This window comes from Petaurus breviceps, unplaced genomic scaffold (genome assembly GCF_028583685.1).
Source record: "Petaurus breviceps papuanus isolate PSGF00001 unplaced genomic scaffold, PetGlider_PUasm1.0 551, whole genome shotgun sequence".
NCBI classification, from domain to species: domain Eukaryota; kingdom Metazoa; phylum Chordata; class Mammalia; order Diprotodontia; family Petauridae; genus Petaurus; species Petaurus breviceps.
The window spans coordinates 35,170,618-35,186,134 of NW_027186372.1; the positions used below are offsets into that span (position 1 = coordinate 35,170,618).

The following is a 15,517-nucleotide window of genomic DNA, read 5'->3' on the forward strand; positions in this document are numbered from 1 at the left end:
TTCTCCCTACTGGCCTCCCCCCAGCTGGGGCAGCCTTGAGTATACTGGCAAATGGACTAAACAAAGTTCCCTCTCTTTTCTTCCTTTCCTCATTCCTCATCTCCTCAGTAAGAAAATAAGACAATTCCTTACGATTCGGTCACATACTCAGTCAATAAACATTGTATAGGATGTGTTGTAGTAGGGATTTTTTTTTCGGGTGTGGGGCTGTACCGGATGGTAGCTGAGGGTCTTTTCCAACACTGAAATTTGGGGATACATGTAATGTCCCAGGTTGTACAAGAGATGAAAGAAGTGTGACCCTGACCAAGTCTCTTCTCTCAGGGCCTCAGTTTCCTCATCTGTAAAGACTAGATGGTCTCTAAGAGACTTTCCTGATCTAAATCCTAGGATCTTATGAATAGACATGGTCTCTGCCCTCAATAAATGAGAGATGGGTAAAGTTGCTAATAATTGCTCCTATTTCTATACCACTTGAAAATTTTCAAAGTTCTTTCCTCATGACAACACAGTAAGGAAACTTTTATTATTATCCCCATTTTACAGATTAGGAAACTGAGGCTTAGAAAGGCTATCCAATTCTAAGATTTTTCATTAAACAAGCTGTCTTTCACTGGGTCCTCTTTTCCCTCAAGCAGCATGTGATGAATGTGAGAAGTCAGCAAAGAAAGAGGCAGAAAGGCATGCTCATGACTAGGTTAGTATGGGAAAGGGAATAATGAGAGATTAAGGCTAGAAAAGCAATAATAACAACTCGCTTTCATATAATGCTTTAAGGATTTCTCCACAAAACCCACAGAAGGTTAGTAGTAGAAGTATTCTTGTTGTTATTATCATCATTTTTTTTTAATGAATGAAGAAATTAAGGCTAGGAAAATTGCTCAACCCAGGCCTCCTCATCTTCAGTTAGTGTTCTTTGCATTCTCCCACTCTTTCCAGTCAGTCTTTAGGGCCTCGAATACCAACCAGCCTTAGAAGTTTACATGTTGGGGCGGCCAGGTAGCACAGTGAGTAAGAGCACTGGCTCCAGTGTTGGAATGACCTGCAGATCGAATCCCGGGCTCAGACACTTAGCAACCACCCAGAAACACCTGGCCATGTAACCTTGAGCAAGTTACTTAACCCCAATTGCTTAGGGGCGGCCAGGTGGCTCAGCGAATAAGAGCACCGGCTCCAGTGTCGGGATGACCTGGATCAAAATCCGGGCTCAGATACTCAGCACCACACCCAGAAATAACTGGCCGTGTAACCTTGAGCAAGTTACTTAACCCCAATTGCTTTAAAAAAAAAAGTTTACATGTTATGAGCCCTAAAAGTCTTCTGAGGAAGTGAATGAACATTGTGATTCAGGGACGTCTCCTCTTCCCTTGTGACCTGCCCTGTGTCAATTGCTTGCTCCTTAGTGCAAAGAAAGGAGGTTGCTGGTTAGGGAAAAACTTCAGACTTCTGGCTACTTTTCCTGCTTCTACCTCCAAGGATCCAGAGCCTCCATGATCAGTTTACCTAAGGGGAGGGGAGGCCTTGGGAAACTTGATCCATATTCACCCAGACTGATCTGTACTAGAAAGACAATTCAGTAATTTTATTCTCTTTCATTTCCTCATTGATTTATTTAGCATCACTCTTTAGTCAGGGCTCCTGGTGATATGAGAGTATTGGGATGTATTGGGAAGGGTCCTAGACTGGAGGGAACCAGAGGATGCCTGGGTACCCTGTCCTGATGGGATCTACACTAAATCACTCTGTGCTCTTGGGCACTAATACTAACTCCCCTTTCCATAAGGCTTCCCAGCCCATAGAACACTTTTCTCACAACAATCCTGTGAGGCCAGTAATTATCATTAGTGTTATCCCCATTTTACAGATAAGGAAACTGAGACTTAGAGAAGTAACCATGATCACATAGCCAATAACTGCTGGAGTCAGGATTTAAACGTCCACCTAATACTTTTACCACTATCCCTCCCTGTCTTCCCATTAGTTTGCTTCTCTATTTCTTCATCTGTAAAATGAGGAGTTTGAACTAAATGGTCTCTAAAGTCCCTTTCAGTATTGACATCCTATGAGTCTGCAACATAATTGCCATATAAAGTAACTTTCCTATAAAGCAACCAATCAGTGTATTCTTTTTTTAATGGTATTTTTTCCCAATGACATGTAATGACATTTTTTTAAACATTCATTTAAAAAATTTTGAGTTCCAAATTTTCTCCCTCCTTCCTCATCACCCTCTCTCTAAGATGGGAAATAGTATGACATAGGTTATATATTTTCAGTCATGTAAAACATTTCCATATTGACCATGTTTGAAAGAAGAAACAGGCCAAAAGAAAAGAACCACAAAAAATAAAGTGAAAATAGTATCCTTTGACCTACATTTAGACTCCATCAGTTCTTTATCTAGATGTGAATAGTATTTTCCATCATGAGTCCTTTGGAGTTGTCTTGGATCATTGTGTTGCTGAGCTAGTTGTTCATAGCAGATCATCACACAATGTTGCTAATTACAATGCTGTTTACCATGTTGTCCTGGTTCTGCTCACTTCACTTTGCATCAGATCATGTAAACTTTTCCAGGTTTTCCTAAAATCTGTTTGCTCATTATTTTTATGGCACAATAATATTCCATTACATTCCTATACCACAACTTGTTTAGCCATTCCCCAATTGATGGGCCATCCTCTCGATATCCAATCAGTCTATTCTTTTTTTTTTAATACAATTGACACAACAGACTCTCATTCAGAACCACCTGAAAGTGTGTTCCTTGAGAAAACAATTAGATTGTTGATTATTGACAGAAAAAAAAGTCTACTGGAGCCAGATCTAACTGGATCATGCAAGCTGTTTGTTAACTTTCAGTGTGGGCATTTACACATAGAAGATCAATAGACACTACAAATCAGGACTTGATTACTTGTTGCTGTTTGTTTTGTTACTTTCCAGACTTAAGAATTGGAGAAAATATTAATAATGCAGAATAAACTTTTGTGTCCAGCATTTTTTTAGAGATGGTTCTGGTTTGTTTGTTTTTTTATAATTGAGAGCAAGCATGTACTAACATTTAATATTGTGATTGACCAGAGTTTCATCTTCATTATTTGTGGTCATTGTGTATGTTGTTCTCCCGGTTCTGCTTTCTTTACTCTTTGTCATTCCACGCAAGTCTTCCCGTGCTTCTCTGACATCTTCACATTCACCATTCTTTGTGATCCAATAGTGTGCCATGTTTATTCAGCTACTTCCTACTCTCTGGGTGCCTGTTTACTACTCCAAGTAATGCCACCACAGACATTTTTGTACATATGAGTCTTCTCTTTCTATCAACAGCCTCCTTGAGGCATAGTTCCAGAAGTCATTGAATTATAGAATCATAGATGTTGGTTCCTGGAAGGGGCCTCAGAGGTCATGTAGTCCAACATCCTTGGTCTACAAGTGATAAGACTGAAGACCAGACAGGTTAAGAAACATGCTAAAAAAGATATCCAGAAACTCCCGACTCCAGAAGGAGCAGCTAGACGGTGCAGTGGATAAAGTGCCAGGCCTAGAGTCAAGAAGACTCAACTTCTTGAATTCAAACCTGACCTCAGACACTAGGTGTGACCCTGGGCAAGTCACTTTACCCTGTTTGCCTCAGTTTCCTCATCTGTAAAATGAGCTGGAGAAAAAAAAATGGCAAACCACTCCAGGATCTTTGCTAAGAAAGCCCTAATGGTGGGGCCGCCAGGTGGCACAGCGAGTAAGAGCACCAGCTCCAGTGTTGAGAGGACCTGGAGATCGAGTCCCAGGCTCAGACACTTAGCACCCACCCAGAAACACCTGGCCGTGTAACCTTGAGCAAGTTACTTAACCCCAATTGCTTAGGGTCAGCCAGGTGGCTCAGCGAGTAAGAGCACCGGCTCCAGTGTCGGGATGACCTGGATCAAATCCGGGCTCAGATACTCAGCACCACACCCAGAAATAATAACTGGCTGTGTAACCTTGAGCAAGTTACTTAACCCCGATTGCTTTAAAAAAAAGAAAGCCCTAATGGGGTCATGAAAAGTCAGACACAACTGAGTAGCAACAGTGTCACAAAACATAGTGCACTATTTTATAGGCTGCTTTGCTTAGGTCCTTAGGATCCATAAATTCAATCCCCCCTCCCCCAGCTCTCTTTGCACTAAGGGTCCATCTCTTTTGTGGTCAGCTTTTACAAAGGGATATTTACTAAGAAGATACAGACAAGGTCATAAAGTACAGATCCTCCCCACATCCAACTGGGAGGAGCACTTTCCCCCCAACATACATTCACTCACTCCCTAGGGAGAGTCAACTCAGACTTAAAGTCTGTTTCTCCCTCCCTTCCTCTCTCCCTCTCTCTCTCTCTGTCTCTCTCAGTCTCTCTCTTTTCTCTCTCTCTTTCTCTTCTCTCTCTCTCTCTCTCTCTCTCTCTCTCTCTCTCTCTCTCTCTCTCTCTCTCTCTCACACACACACACACACACGCTATAAGGCATACTCTTCTTCCTGTATAACAATGAGGTTTTTGGGTAAAGTGAGCTTAGAACTAAAATACAAAGATACTGAAATACACAGGTTGGGAACATGTATAAAGAGGGGGGTACCTCCTAGCCCTGAAAGTAGTTTCTCCTTTTGTGAAGTTCTCCCAAATTTCACTTCTTCATGTGGCATAAGCAATGGATAATTTTCTCCCTTGCTTGCAGGACACAGTGTCTCAATTACCAGGTTAATACACTGCTATGCTCGGTCAACCAGGCCACTTCTCGAAATTAGTTCCTCACCAAATTTAGCAATTGGTGCTTCTGGGAAACTTTGCTAGAGACTCTGCTTGCTGGACCTCTGATGGTTCTTCCAGTCTTTCAAAGTTTACAAGGTCATAAGCTGGCCCATCTCATTTCCAGATACCATGTTTCCCCGATAATAAGACACTGTCTTATTTTTTTTGGACAGAAAAACACCAGAGGGCTTATTTTCAGGGGAGGGCTTATTTTAATGAACATTGACAGCAATTTTAATAAACAGGTAAATGTGAACAAAAAAATGTACCTTTATTCAATAAGCAAATCACTGGGGAAGAACAGGATGACGCGCTCACTGCTGCAGCTCTGATTGGATGCAGCTCGGAGCGCGGCGTGCATTTCACGGGGGGGGGGGAGACGGTGCATACAGAGGGTACCGTAATGTAGCGTGTAGCACAGGGGATCACCTTCACTACAGTAGCAATCTCAATAGGGCTTATTTTCGGGGGAGGGCTTATTTTAGAGGAATCTTACACAGTAAGGGGAGGGCTTATTTTCAGGATAGGTCTTATTATCGGGGAAACATGGTATGTGTTCATCTTTTTGTGTTTCTCTTTACCCCTGGGTTTGTATTTCAAAGTTTCTATTCAGCTCTGGTCTTTTCAGCAAGAATGTTTGGAAATCCATTTTATTAATGGTCCATTCCCCTACCCTTTGGAAGATTATATTCCATTTTTCCTGGACAAACTATTCTTGGTTGCATGTCTAATCCTTTGATTTTGGGAATATTGTGTTGCATGCTTTACTCTCCTTTGTGATGGTAGCTTCTAAATCCTGTGTGATCCTGCTGCAGTTCCTCAATACTTGAACTCTTTTTTTGGCTACTTGTAGTATTTTTTTTTCCTACAAGATACCTTACTTTCCCTTCTATTTCTTTAATTTTTTTACTTTATTTTAATATTTCTTGCTGTCCTGTGGAGTCATTAATTTCTCTGTGGACCATTATAATTTTGGGGAAGTCTGTTACTTGAGTAAGGTTTTTTCTCCTCTTATGCCAAGCAGTTAATTCTTTTTCCAAGTCTCTCCTCCAAGTCTCTTTCATTTCTTTTCCAGTTTTTTCTTCTACTGATCTAATTTAATTTATGATGTCATTTTAAAACTCACATTATTTCACCAAGGAATCTAATTGATCTCTTAGGCAAGCTATGTTTTTCTTTGAGATTTGACTTGTAGGAGTTTGGGAGGAATTCTGAATTTTGAATTTGAATCTTTTATGTTTGTATGTTGGGCACCTGTCACCATAATAAGCTCTTTGTCTTTTTGTTAGTTTGTTTACTCTTTCCTCCAGTGATCTGCATTGGATTAGCTGGGAACTCTAGGGACTGCATTCATTTTCTTGGCCCTTCTAGAAGACTCCATGCTATTGGTTTAGGCCAGGGGATGAGTCCATGAACAGCTCTGGATTTCTGAGATGCTAGCCTGCTTTAGAGCTCTGGACCCACAATGGATAGCAGGGAAATTCCGATAAGCACTCCTCTAGGTTCCTTTTCTCAGGAAAATAGATGTGAAATGGGGGTGTGTGTGGGAAAAGTCATCAAGTAACTGTGCAAAAATCTTCAGCTAAAATTCATGCTTTATTATTCTTCCAATGTCATACTAAGGAGAATCCTCTGAAATGGAAAAAAAAACTTTAGAAAAGCCTTAAGTCAGAGGGTTCAGCTTCCTCTACATCAAAAAATTCAAACTTAAGAGAAACATATGTGAAACCCTAATTCCAAGTATAAGAAAGCCTTTAGCAAAAGACTGAAAAAAAAGAATATATATGTGAATTACTAAATATTAAAATTCATACTTAAATGCTTCGAGTAAATTTATGATTTCACTGATTTAAGTACTCTTTCCAATAGGGAAGATTGAAAATAGCTAAGCCTTATCCTGGGCTACTCCTGTCCATCTCTACCTGTAAACACTCCAAGGGAATCCAGGAATCCAAACAACATCTTTCTCTAGATCTCTCGACACACTACATGAACATTAGTTCAATACCCAGGCTGCTTAATTGTTATCTCACACTTCTACTATGTGACCTGCACACAGCCTCTTTCAGTCATAAATCTCTTTAATATCTTTTAGACTACCTGTTGGATACAATTTGTCCTGGGTAACCTTCTGTATTTTATTATATCACTGCAATTTTAATTCTCAGTCAGTGTGGAATTCTATGACTTGAACCTACTGCATATAGTATTACCGGAATAATATTGGTGTAAAAAAGATGTATCTTTACTTTCTGAAAAAGCCTGGGGTCGTTGAAAATCCTCTGTAATTTTTCAAATGCAGTCCAACCCATTTTCTTTCTTCTATTCCATTCTGGGTTCTTTGTCTCTCCGTAATGTCTGTCCCAGATACATGAACTGAGGGACCAGATCCACGGGCTATCCATCCAAAGTAATATTATCATCTGGACAATTCTTCAGCTGTGTGATTTTTCCTGTGTAGATAAGTTATACTCAACTCTGGTGAATAAATGTGGATCTCATTTAGGAGCCTACAGGGCTTTATGGCTTGATACAATAAACCTGATATCACCCATAACCGGAAACATTTGGATGACTTCACCCCCTATAGGCAATCCTTCTTCCATTTTTAATCTACACTGGGCATCCTTTATGAAAGTATCAAAGATACTTGACAAGCATGTCTCCCTGGTGTGTGCCTTGCAAAGTTTTATCGGCCGTATCTCTCCAAGTATCTTCTATGATCATTACATATACATAGGTGATATCTTGTAATAAAGTTCTGTTGATTCAAATGCTTTTTTTAAAATTTATTGTCAGCAGACAAAAGTAAGCAAAGTGAGCTCTTGGAGTCTGTGTCTTAAGGTCAGTTGTGTGCAGTCTGCTCTTCGCCATTGGTGAAAGCCTTCCTACTTTCATCAACAATCTTGTTATTTGTGTGTACTGTTCCCACAGAGATTTTATAGAAATGAGGGAATGGGCATGTAGGTCTGCAGGGGAAGTGTGATACGGGGGAAAGAACGCTGAGCTTGGAGACATAAGACCTCAGTTCGAATCCTTGCTCCACTATTTCCAACCTGTAGGACCTCAACTCTCTGAGTATCAGCTTCCTCATCTGTAAAATCAAGGTATTAGACTACATCAGGGGTTGGCAATGAGCCAAATCCAGTCCAAAGCCTCCTTTTGTGTGGCTATGAGTTATAGGTTTTTACATCTTAAAAAACCATGCTTAGTTAGCAAGCTGTACAAAAGCAAATGGACTGGATTTGACTCTCAGGCTGCAGTTTCCCAGGCCCAAGACTAGATAATCTCAGATATCCTTTCCAATTCTAAATCTATGCTCCTACAATCTAGAGCTTAAAGGGACCCCAAGGGTCATCTAGTCCAATCTTCTCATCTTCTAGTTGAACAAACTAAGATCAAGAGAAATTAAGAGGTTACATAGTTAGTAAGGGCCAGAGGCAAGATTTGAACTGAGGTCTTCTTGACTCCAAGACTGGCATACACCACCCCGCCATTTTGAACTTTCTGCAGCATTTGACACTGTTAAGGACCCTCTCTTCCTGATTATTCTTTCCTCTCCTCTTTGAGTTTTTGTGATTGTTTCCTCTTTGTTCACCTTCTAACTGTCTGACCACTTCTTTTTTTGTTGCTGTTATTATTCCCCCGATTGCACGTTAATGTCTGACCACTTCTTCCTAATCTCCTTTTCTGCATCCTTATTCATGTCATTCCACTTAACTATGAGTGTCCTCTAAGGTTCTGTCCTGGGACCTCTTCCCACATTCTTTCTCCTGGCTGTCTTGTTAACTCCCATGGATTTAATTATAACCTCTCTATAGACAATTCCCAGATCTATATATCCAGCTCTGGTCTCTCTTTTGAACTCCAATTCCACATCACTAATTGCTTAATGGATGTTTCAAACTGGGTGTCCTGGAGGCATCTCCAACTCAAAATGTCCAAAATAAAACTTAGTATCTTTCTCCCCAAACCGTCCCCACTTTTGAATTTCCATATTACTACCAAGAGAGCCTCAATCCTCCTAGTCACCCAGGTTCACAACCTTGGTGTCATGCTTGACTCTCACTCTTACTCATACCACATATCAAATCCATGGCCAAATATTAACACTTCTATTTTTCCAACATTTCTCACATGCATCCCATTCTCTCCACTTGCACAGCCACCATACTAGTATGGTTCCCTCATCACCATTCTCTTGGACTATTTTTACAATATCCTTCAAATTTATCTCCTTGCCTCTAGTCTCTTTCCACTCCAATCCATCCTCCACACAATGGCCAAGTATGTTTCCTAAAGTGCAGATCCGAACATGCCAATAAACTCCAGTGGGCTCCCTATTGCCACCAGGATTAAACATAATTTAAAGTTCTCCATCTTCTTAGCACATTACTCCCATCCCTTTTATTTCTCACACAACACATTCCTTCTCCCATCAATGTGTCTTTAAACTGATTGATCCCCAAGCCTAGAATACTCTCCCTTATCACTTCTTCTTTTGAAATCCCTGAACTCCTTCACAACTCAACTAAAATTCTACCTTCTTCGTGAATTTTTTTCTCATACATAAGCAATTCATGCATTTCCCTACAAGACTGCCTTGTATCTGTTTTACATGTGTTTTGCATATACTTATATATGGCATATGGGCTTCCCTGGTAGAACGTAAACCGTTTGAGGATAGGAACCATTTTTTTTTTATTTCTAGCATCTAGCAAAGAGCTCTATAGGTGCTTAACAAATGCTTATTCATGGATTAAATGATTTCCTCATCATTTTTTTCATTTATCTTCCTCTTTTTAGTATATTTTGAATATTAGTCCTTCAAGAATATTAAAATTGTACAACCTCCAGCAATGATCCTCCTTGTGTGTATGTGGTCTTGTCCAGCTGTTCTCTCTTTGCTTTCTTTAGTGTTATTTCTACTATCTCATGCAGCACATCATGGACTCTAATGTTAGAGTTTAATTTGTGTGACTCATTATCATTGATGGTTGAAAAGTGTTTGTTATAGATATTGTCACAGATCCTTCCCATTTTTCTTCTGTTTGTTTTCCTGATTACAGTTTCATTTGCTATCTATTACTACTCTCTGCTTTACGAGGCAATACTGCTCATACTCTTTCTGTCTTATTCTCTAAAATTTTGCAAATGAGTCTATATTCCAAACCAACATTGTCTTTGTCTGCTCTATCTCTCCACCTGACAAGGAGATCAAGAAACTACCTCAGAGTTTCTAGGCTCTTTTGGCCTCCTCGGTATGGTGGTTGTTTTGCATTCGTTTCACGTTGGTAGGAAAAGGTGAAAGTCTATGTCTATGTATTTTTTAATCAGTTCTCTCTTTTTTATATTGGTAACTTGCTTAAATCGATCAGACTAGATCTCTTTTAATTGCATCTTCTCATTTTTATTTTTCTAATTTCATGTTGATTTTGATTCATGTTGCTTTAGTAATTCAGTGGTCTGACTATTTAAAAAGTGATTCAGAAATGTTTCCCACATAAATAATTAGTGATTTTTCATACTTCAAGATATAATCCAACGAGAAATGTGGCATGGTTTAAGGAAGATCATTCATAAAGTGAGGAAGCCTTGATTTTAAGATCTGTTTCTGACACAATCCGGCTGCATGATGTCAGACAACTCTCTAAAACATGTAAATGGTAAATCAGGTGCTGACTTGAATTGGTAAAGGGAATTTTCCATGGGAAGGTTTCTACACCAATGAAATTACAGGTCTGCAACCTCCTCTGACCAAAAAGAGCCCCATGTTTTTTGGTACTCACCACGTCCTGCACTTTCTCATCCTCTTCTTCAAGAAAGCATTTCTGACAAAGAAGCATAAAGCCTCTGCACAGTCTACAAACTTTTGGCTACTTTTATTTCTTGATCTAGAACCATATTTTCTGACATATTTTTGCTGTTCTCCCTTATGCTCACTCTTATGTTCCCTTTGCATTGAAGTTACTGAGTAATAAGATGTATGATGGTCCTTTTTATTTTTTCTCCCCTGCTGGATTTAAAACACAGAATGTCAGAATTATAAGAGATCTCAGAGGCAATCTAGTTCAACCTATTCACGACCAAGAATCCCTTATTTTTCATTCCTGACAAGTTTTCATCTTGCCTTTGCCTGAAGGCCTCTAGTGATGGAGAATTCACTACCTTCCAAGGCAATCAATTCTGCTTCTAGATATCTCTGACTGTTAGGAAGCTTGTCCTAATTTTTGCATCTCTGACTCATCTGTTGCTCCTAGCTTGGCTCTCGTGCGGAACCTAACAGACCAAGTCCAACCTCTTCTTTGTGATAAAACCCAAGCCTTCTCTTTGCTGGCTAAACATATCCATTTCCTTCAGCTGATTTTCATATGACATTTCCTTGAGGCCATTAACTATCCTCACCTCACACTCTCTAGCTTATTAAGGTCCTTCCTAAAATGTAGAGTCTAGAAGTGGCACTCCAAGTGTTGTTTAATCAAGATGACATACAGTAGTATTAATTAATTCCCTAGACCTAGAAACTAGGCCTTATTCAATGCAATCAAAGATTGAATTAGCTATTTTGTACACTATATCATATTATTGACTCATATTGTAAACTGCTGTCTAACCTTGACCCACCCCCATTTTGTACTTGTAAAGTTGATTTTTAACCCATGTGACTCTCTCTCTATGTATGTACACATGTATGTGTGTATGTGTATATGTATATATATACATTTATCGTTGGATTGGATTCAGCCTAGTGTTTTAGCCTGTGAATATCTTTTTGAATCTTGCGTCTGTTATCCAATGTATTAGTTGGCCCACTAAGCATTGTACCTCTGAAATTTTGATAAGTGCACCATATATGCCTTTATCCATGTCATTGATAGAAATGCTAAACAGTACAGGGTCAAGGGCAGATTCCTTCAGTCACTGCCAGAGACCTCCTTCCACATTTACAATTGAATCCTTAATGACTACTCTTCTAATCTGTTCTTTCACAGAATCTCAGAATTGAAAGGAACCTTATTGACTACCTATTCTAATCTATGTCAAAACGAGAATCTGTTCCACAACATATTGAAGAAATGGTCAGGCAGCATTTCCTGCCCCCTCAAGCAGCTTCTTCCTCATCCACTTGGCTTTTGCTGTGTGGCTAGTTAGGCAAAATTCTTTTTTTTTAATTTAAGTAATTTATTTTTAACATTCATTTAAAAAAATATTGAGTTCCAAACTCTTTCCCTCTCTCCTACCCCTCCCCCAGCCATCGGGAAGGCAAGCAATATGACATCAACTATACATGCAAAATCATGCAAAACATATTTCATATTAGCCATGTTGCAAAAAACAAGACAAAAACCAAAAAAAAACAACAATAAAAAGCAAAAATTAAAGTAACAAGAAAGTGAAAAAGTATGTTTTGATCTTCACTCAGAGTTCATCAGTTATCCCTTCCACATCACAGGGGTTGCAGCACAGCACCTTTGTGATCTGGAAAATCCCTGTAAAATTTTTCGATCATCCCTTCATACCAGAGAATAAGTCTGAATATTTTCTTTTTCTCTTATGAGGTGTTTACAGTACTTCATTGTGAAGTGTAGGTTAAATATTTGGTCATAGGCTCTGTGTCATCTGCTGGCCTTCACATGTCATCTGCAGCTTCTGCAAAATCCCTCCCAAATTCCATTTAACTTTTTTTATGCCAACATGCAATATGTTGAAATTGCCATGGGGAAAGTCATGATGTGGAAGGGATAACTGTAGATAGCATTTTTCATTACATGTCCTTTGGAATTGTCTTGGATCACTGATCAGAGTAGCTAAATCTTTCACAGTTGATCATCATTATAATATTGCTGTAATGCTGTGAACAATGTCCTGGTTCTGCTCACTTCACTTTGCATTAGTTCATTTAGGTCTTCCCAGGTTTTTCTGAAACCATCCTGCTTGTCGTTTCTTGTAGCACAATAGTATTCCATCACAATCATATACCACAACTTGTTTAGCCATTCTCCACTTGATGGGCTTTCCTCAGTTTCCAGTTCTTTGTCACCACAAAAAAAGAGCTGTTACAAGTATTTTGTTCATATAGGTCTGTTTCCTTTTTCTTTGATTTCTTTGGTAGTGGTATTGCTGGATCAAAGAGTATTAGGCCAACTCTTTCAAGTAATCTTTTATAGGCCACCTGTTTGGCCATGGGCATTTAGCTTTTTTTTCAGCCTCAGTTCCCTCTACAAAATGAGCTTGACCTAGATAATCTCCAAGTCTCCCTCCAGCTCTCAGTCCTATGATTCAGTGAGCATTTCCACACAAGATTCCTTCCTTCGTGGGATAGTAGACACTTGAAAGGTCTCCAGTTCCTCACGCTCCCTTTGCCTTGAGTTTAGCAGGGTCTCTAAGGGAGCTTAGTCATGGGATTCCCCATCCTTCTAGGACACCGGGTAGGAAGTGCTCATCCCTCTGCTAGAGATTGTACTCTGGTCTTGGAAGCTAAGAACCCTGAAAGACAAGCGATCCACATGCAGGAAAGGCCCTCTCTGTTTCAAGGACGGTTTCTCCCAAGAGGCTGAGTCATCAGACTGCTAGCCACCGGGGTGACCAGGGGACAAGCAGAGAAAGAAGAGGGAAGAGCAGAAGTCAGCAAGCAGGGAGAGAAGGAGGGTGGAGAAGGGAGTGAGGAGACAGCGAATGGCTGAATGCCTCAGCCAAGCTCTACTGGTCCGTACAAGGAGCTCGCGGGGATAGAAGGTAGTTGTAGAGATCGAAAGTCAGATTACAGGTGAATTCATGGAATCCCAAAATTTTAGCGTGAGAAAGGATCTTTAATACTCTTCTAGTGAGAATCAACTCTTTTCCTTGGGTCCTGCTGTTCCCCACACTCCTATCCAAAGAGCATACAAAGTCCCTACTTCCTAAATTTACCAAGCCAGCTGCTGTTGTAGTTGACCCTTCATTGTCAAAGAGAGACCCAGTGACATCATGAGGGTGATGTCTTGGCTTGTGCGTGAATTGGACATGAATAGGATAGAGCTGCAGAAAGGAATAGCAAAGTAGGTTGGCAGGTGAGGGAACTGAAGGGGGAGGGCGGAAATAGTCTATCTTACTTTATGCCTTGAACATGTGTGGTCACATGGTTGCTGTGGTTTAATCATTTTCAGTCATATCCGACTCTTCATGACCCCTTTTGGGTTTTCTTGGCAAAGACACTGTAGTAGTTTACCTTTCCCTTCTCCAGATCATTTTACTATTGAGGAAACTGAGGCAAACAGTGGTTAAGTGACTTGTTTAGAGCGAAACAGCTAGTAAGTATCTAAAGCTACATTTGAACTCAGGTCTTCCCGATGCCAGGTCCAGCGCTTTCTCTACCCACTGTGCCACCTAGCTGCCACATGACACACGGTTATTGCAGTGTGAAGAGTTTGCAATTAAAGAGCCTGGATTCAAATTCTAGCTCTTTCCCTGACTACGTGTGTGTGACCTTGGACAAATCACTCAACCTCTCTGAGCCTCATTTTCTTTTAAATGAGAAGGTTGAACTGCTAGATGATCTTGAAGATTTCCCTCCACCTCTACATCTCCAATCTTAAAATCATACTGGAAGTAGTCCATGTGGTTTCTACCCCACAGTCATTCTGGTTCCCCCTCACCTCCCAGGTCCAGCTCCTCCTATCTGCAGAGCAGCTATAGTCCCACCTAAAACTCCTCACTTGTAAAGTCAAATTCAAGACTGGCTAAGAGGCTCAGAACATGGCCTTAGCTGCTTTTCCATCATGGTTTCATGTAGCCTAGATAGATTTCTCCTCCATGGGTGTGTTTTGCTTCCCTCAAATGCCCCCAACTAGTGGAGGACACAACCTGGCACCCTAATCTTTCTCAATCAAGCACTGATCATACAAATGTCCCATTTGAAGAGAAGTTAGTGAGACCACTGCCATCTAGGAAGAGGAAAAATGATGTCTGTGACAAAACACAGGTTTGGGACTCGGAAGACCTTGCCTTGAACCCTGGCTGTGTCATTTGCTAACTGTCCTACTTTAAACAAGTCACTTCACTGTTCCTCATCTTTAAAATGAGAGGATTAAGTTAGCTGGTCCCTGCCCACTCTCTATGAACCCATGACTTCCTGCAGCCCAAAAAAAAGTTCTTAGAGATCAGAGGTATCTTCTGAGTGAACATTCCCCAGAGGAAGGTTCCTGTTCTAGATGATGATGATGATAGCTAGCATTTATATAGCACTTTATACCTGTCATCTCATTTGATTCTCACAACAACCTATGAAGTAGAAGTTACTATTGTTAACACCCATTTTACAGATGGGGAAACTAAGGCTGAGAAAGATTAAGTGAATTGCCTGAAGCACACTGATAGGATTTGAACCCAGATCATCCTGACTCAAGTCCAACACGCTCCCCCTTGCTTCACCTAGGTGCCTCAGAAAATAGGAAGAAACGCATAACCATTAGAACTGTCCAGCAATGAAACAGGCTGCCTTGTGAAGAGGAGTGAGTTTATTGGACATCTTTAAGCAGAGACTAGGTGGCCACTTGCTAGAAATGTTGAAAGTTGGACTAGATGCCCTTGGAGGCCCCTTCTAGCTCTGCGGTTCTCTAGTTCCCTGAAGATGCCTTCTTCCTTCTTTTTCTTCCCTTTCCCCAAATATGTGGGAGTATGTGCATGCACGCACATATACACGCGCGTGCACACACACACACACACACACACACACACACACACACACACACACACACACAC

General features: G+C 40.4%; 1 protein-coding gene across 1 annotated transcript in view; it reads left to right on the top strand.

Moving 5' to 3' along the window:
* The window catches only part of CSF1R (colony stimulating factor 1 receptor), a 50,082-nt gene that overhangs the window by 27,091 nt on the left and 7,474 nt on the right, over nt 1-15,517 (top strand). The window lies entirely within an intron of this gene.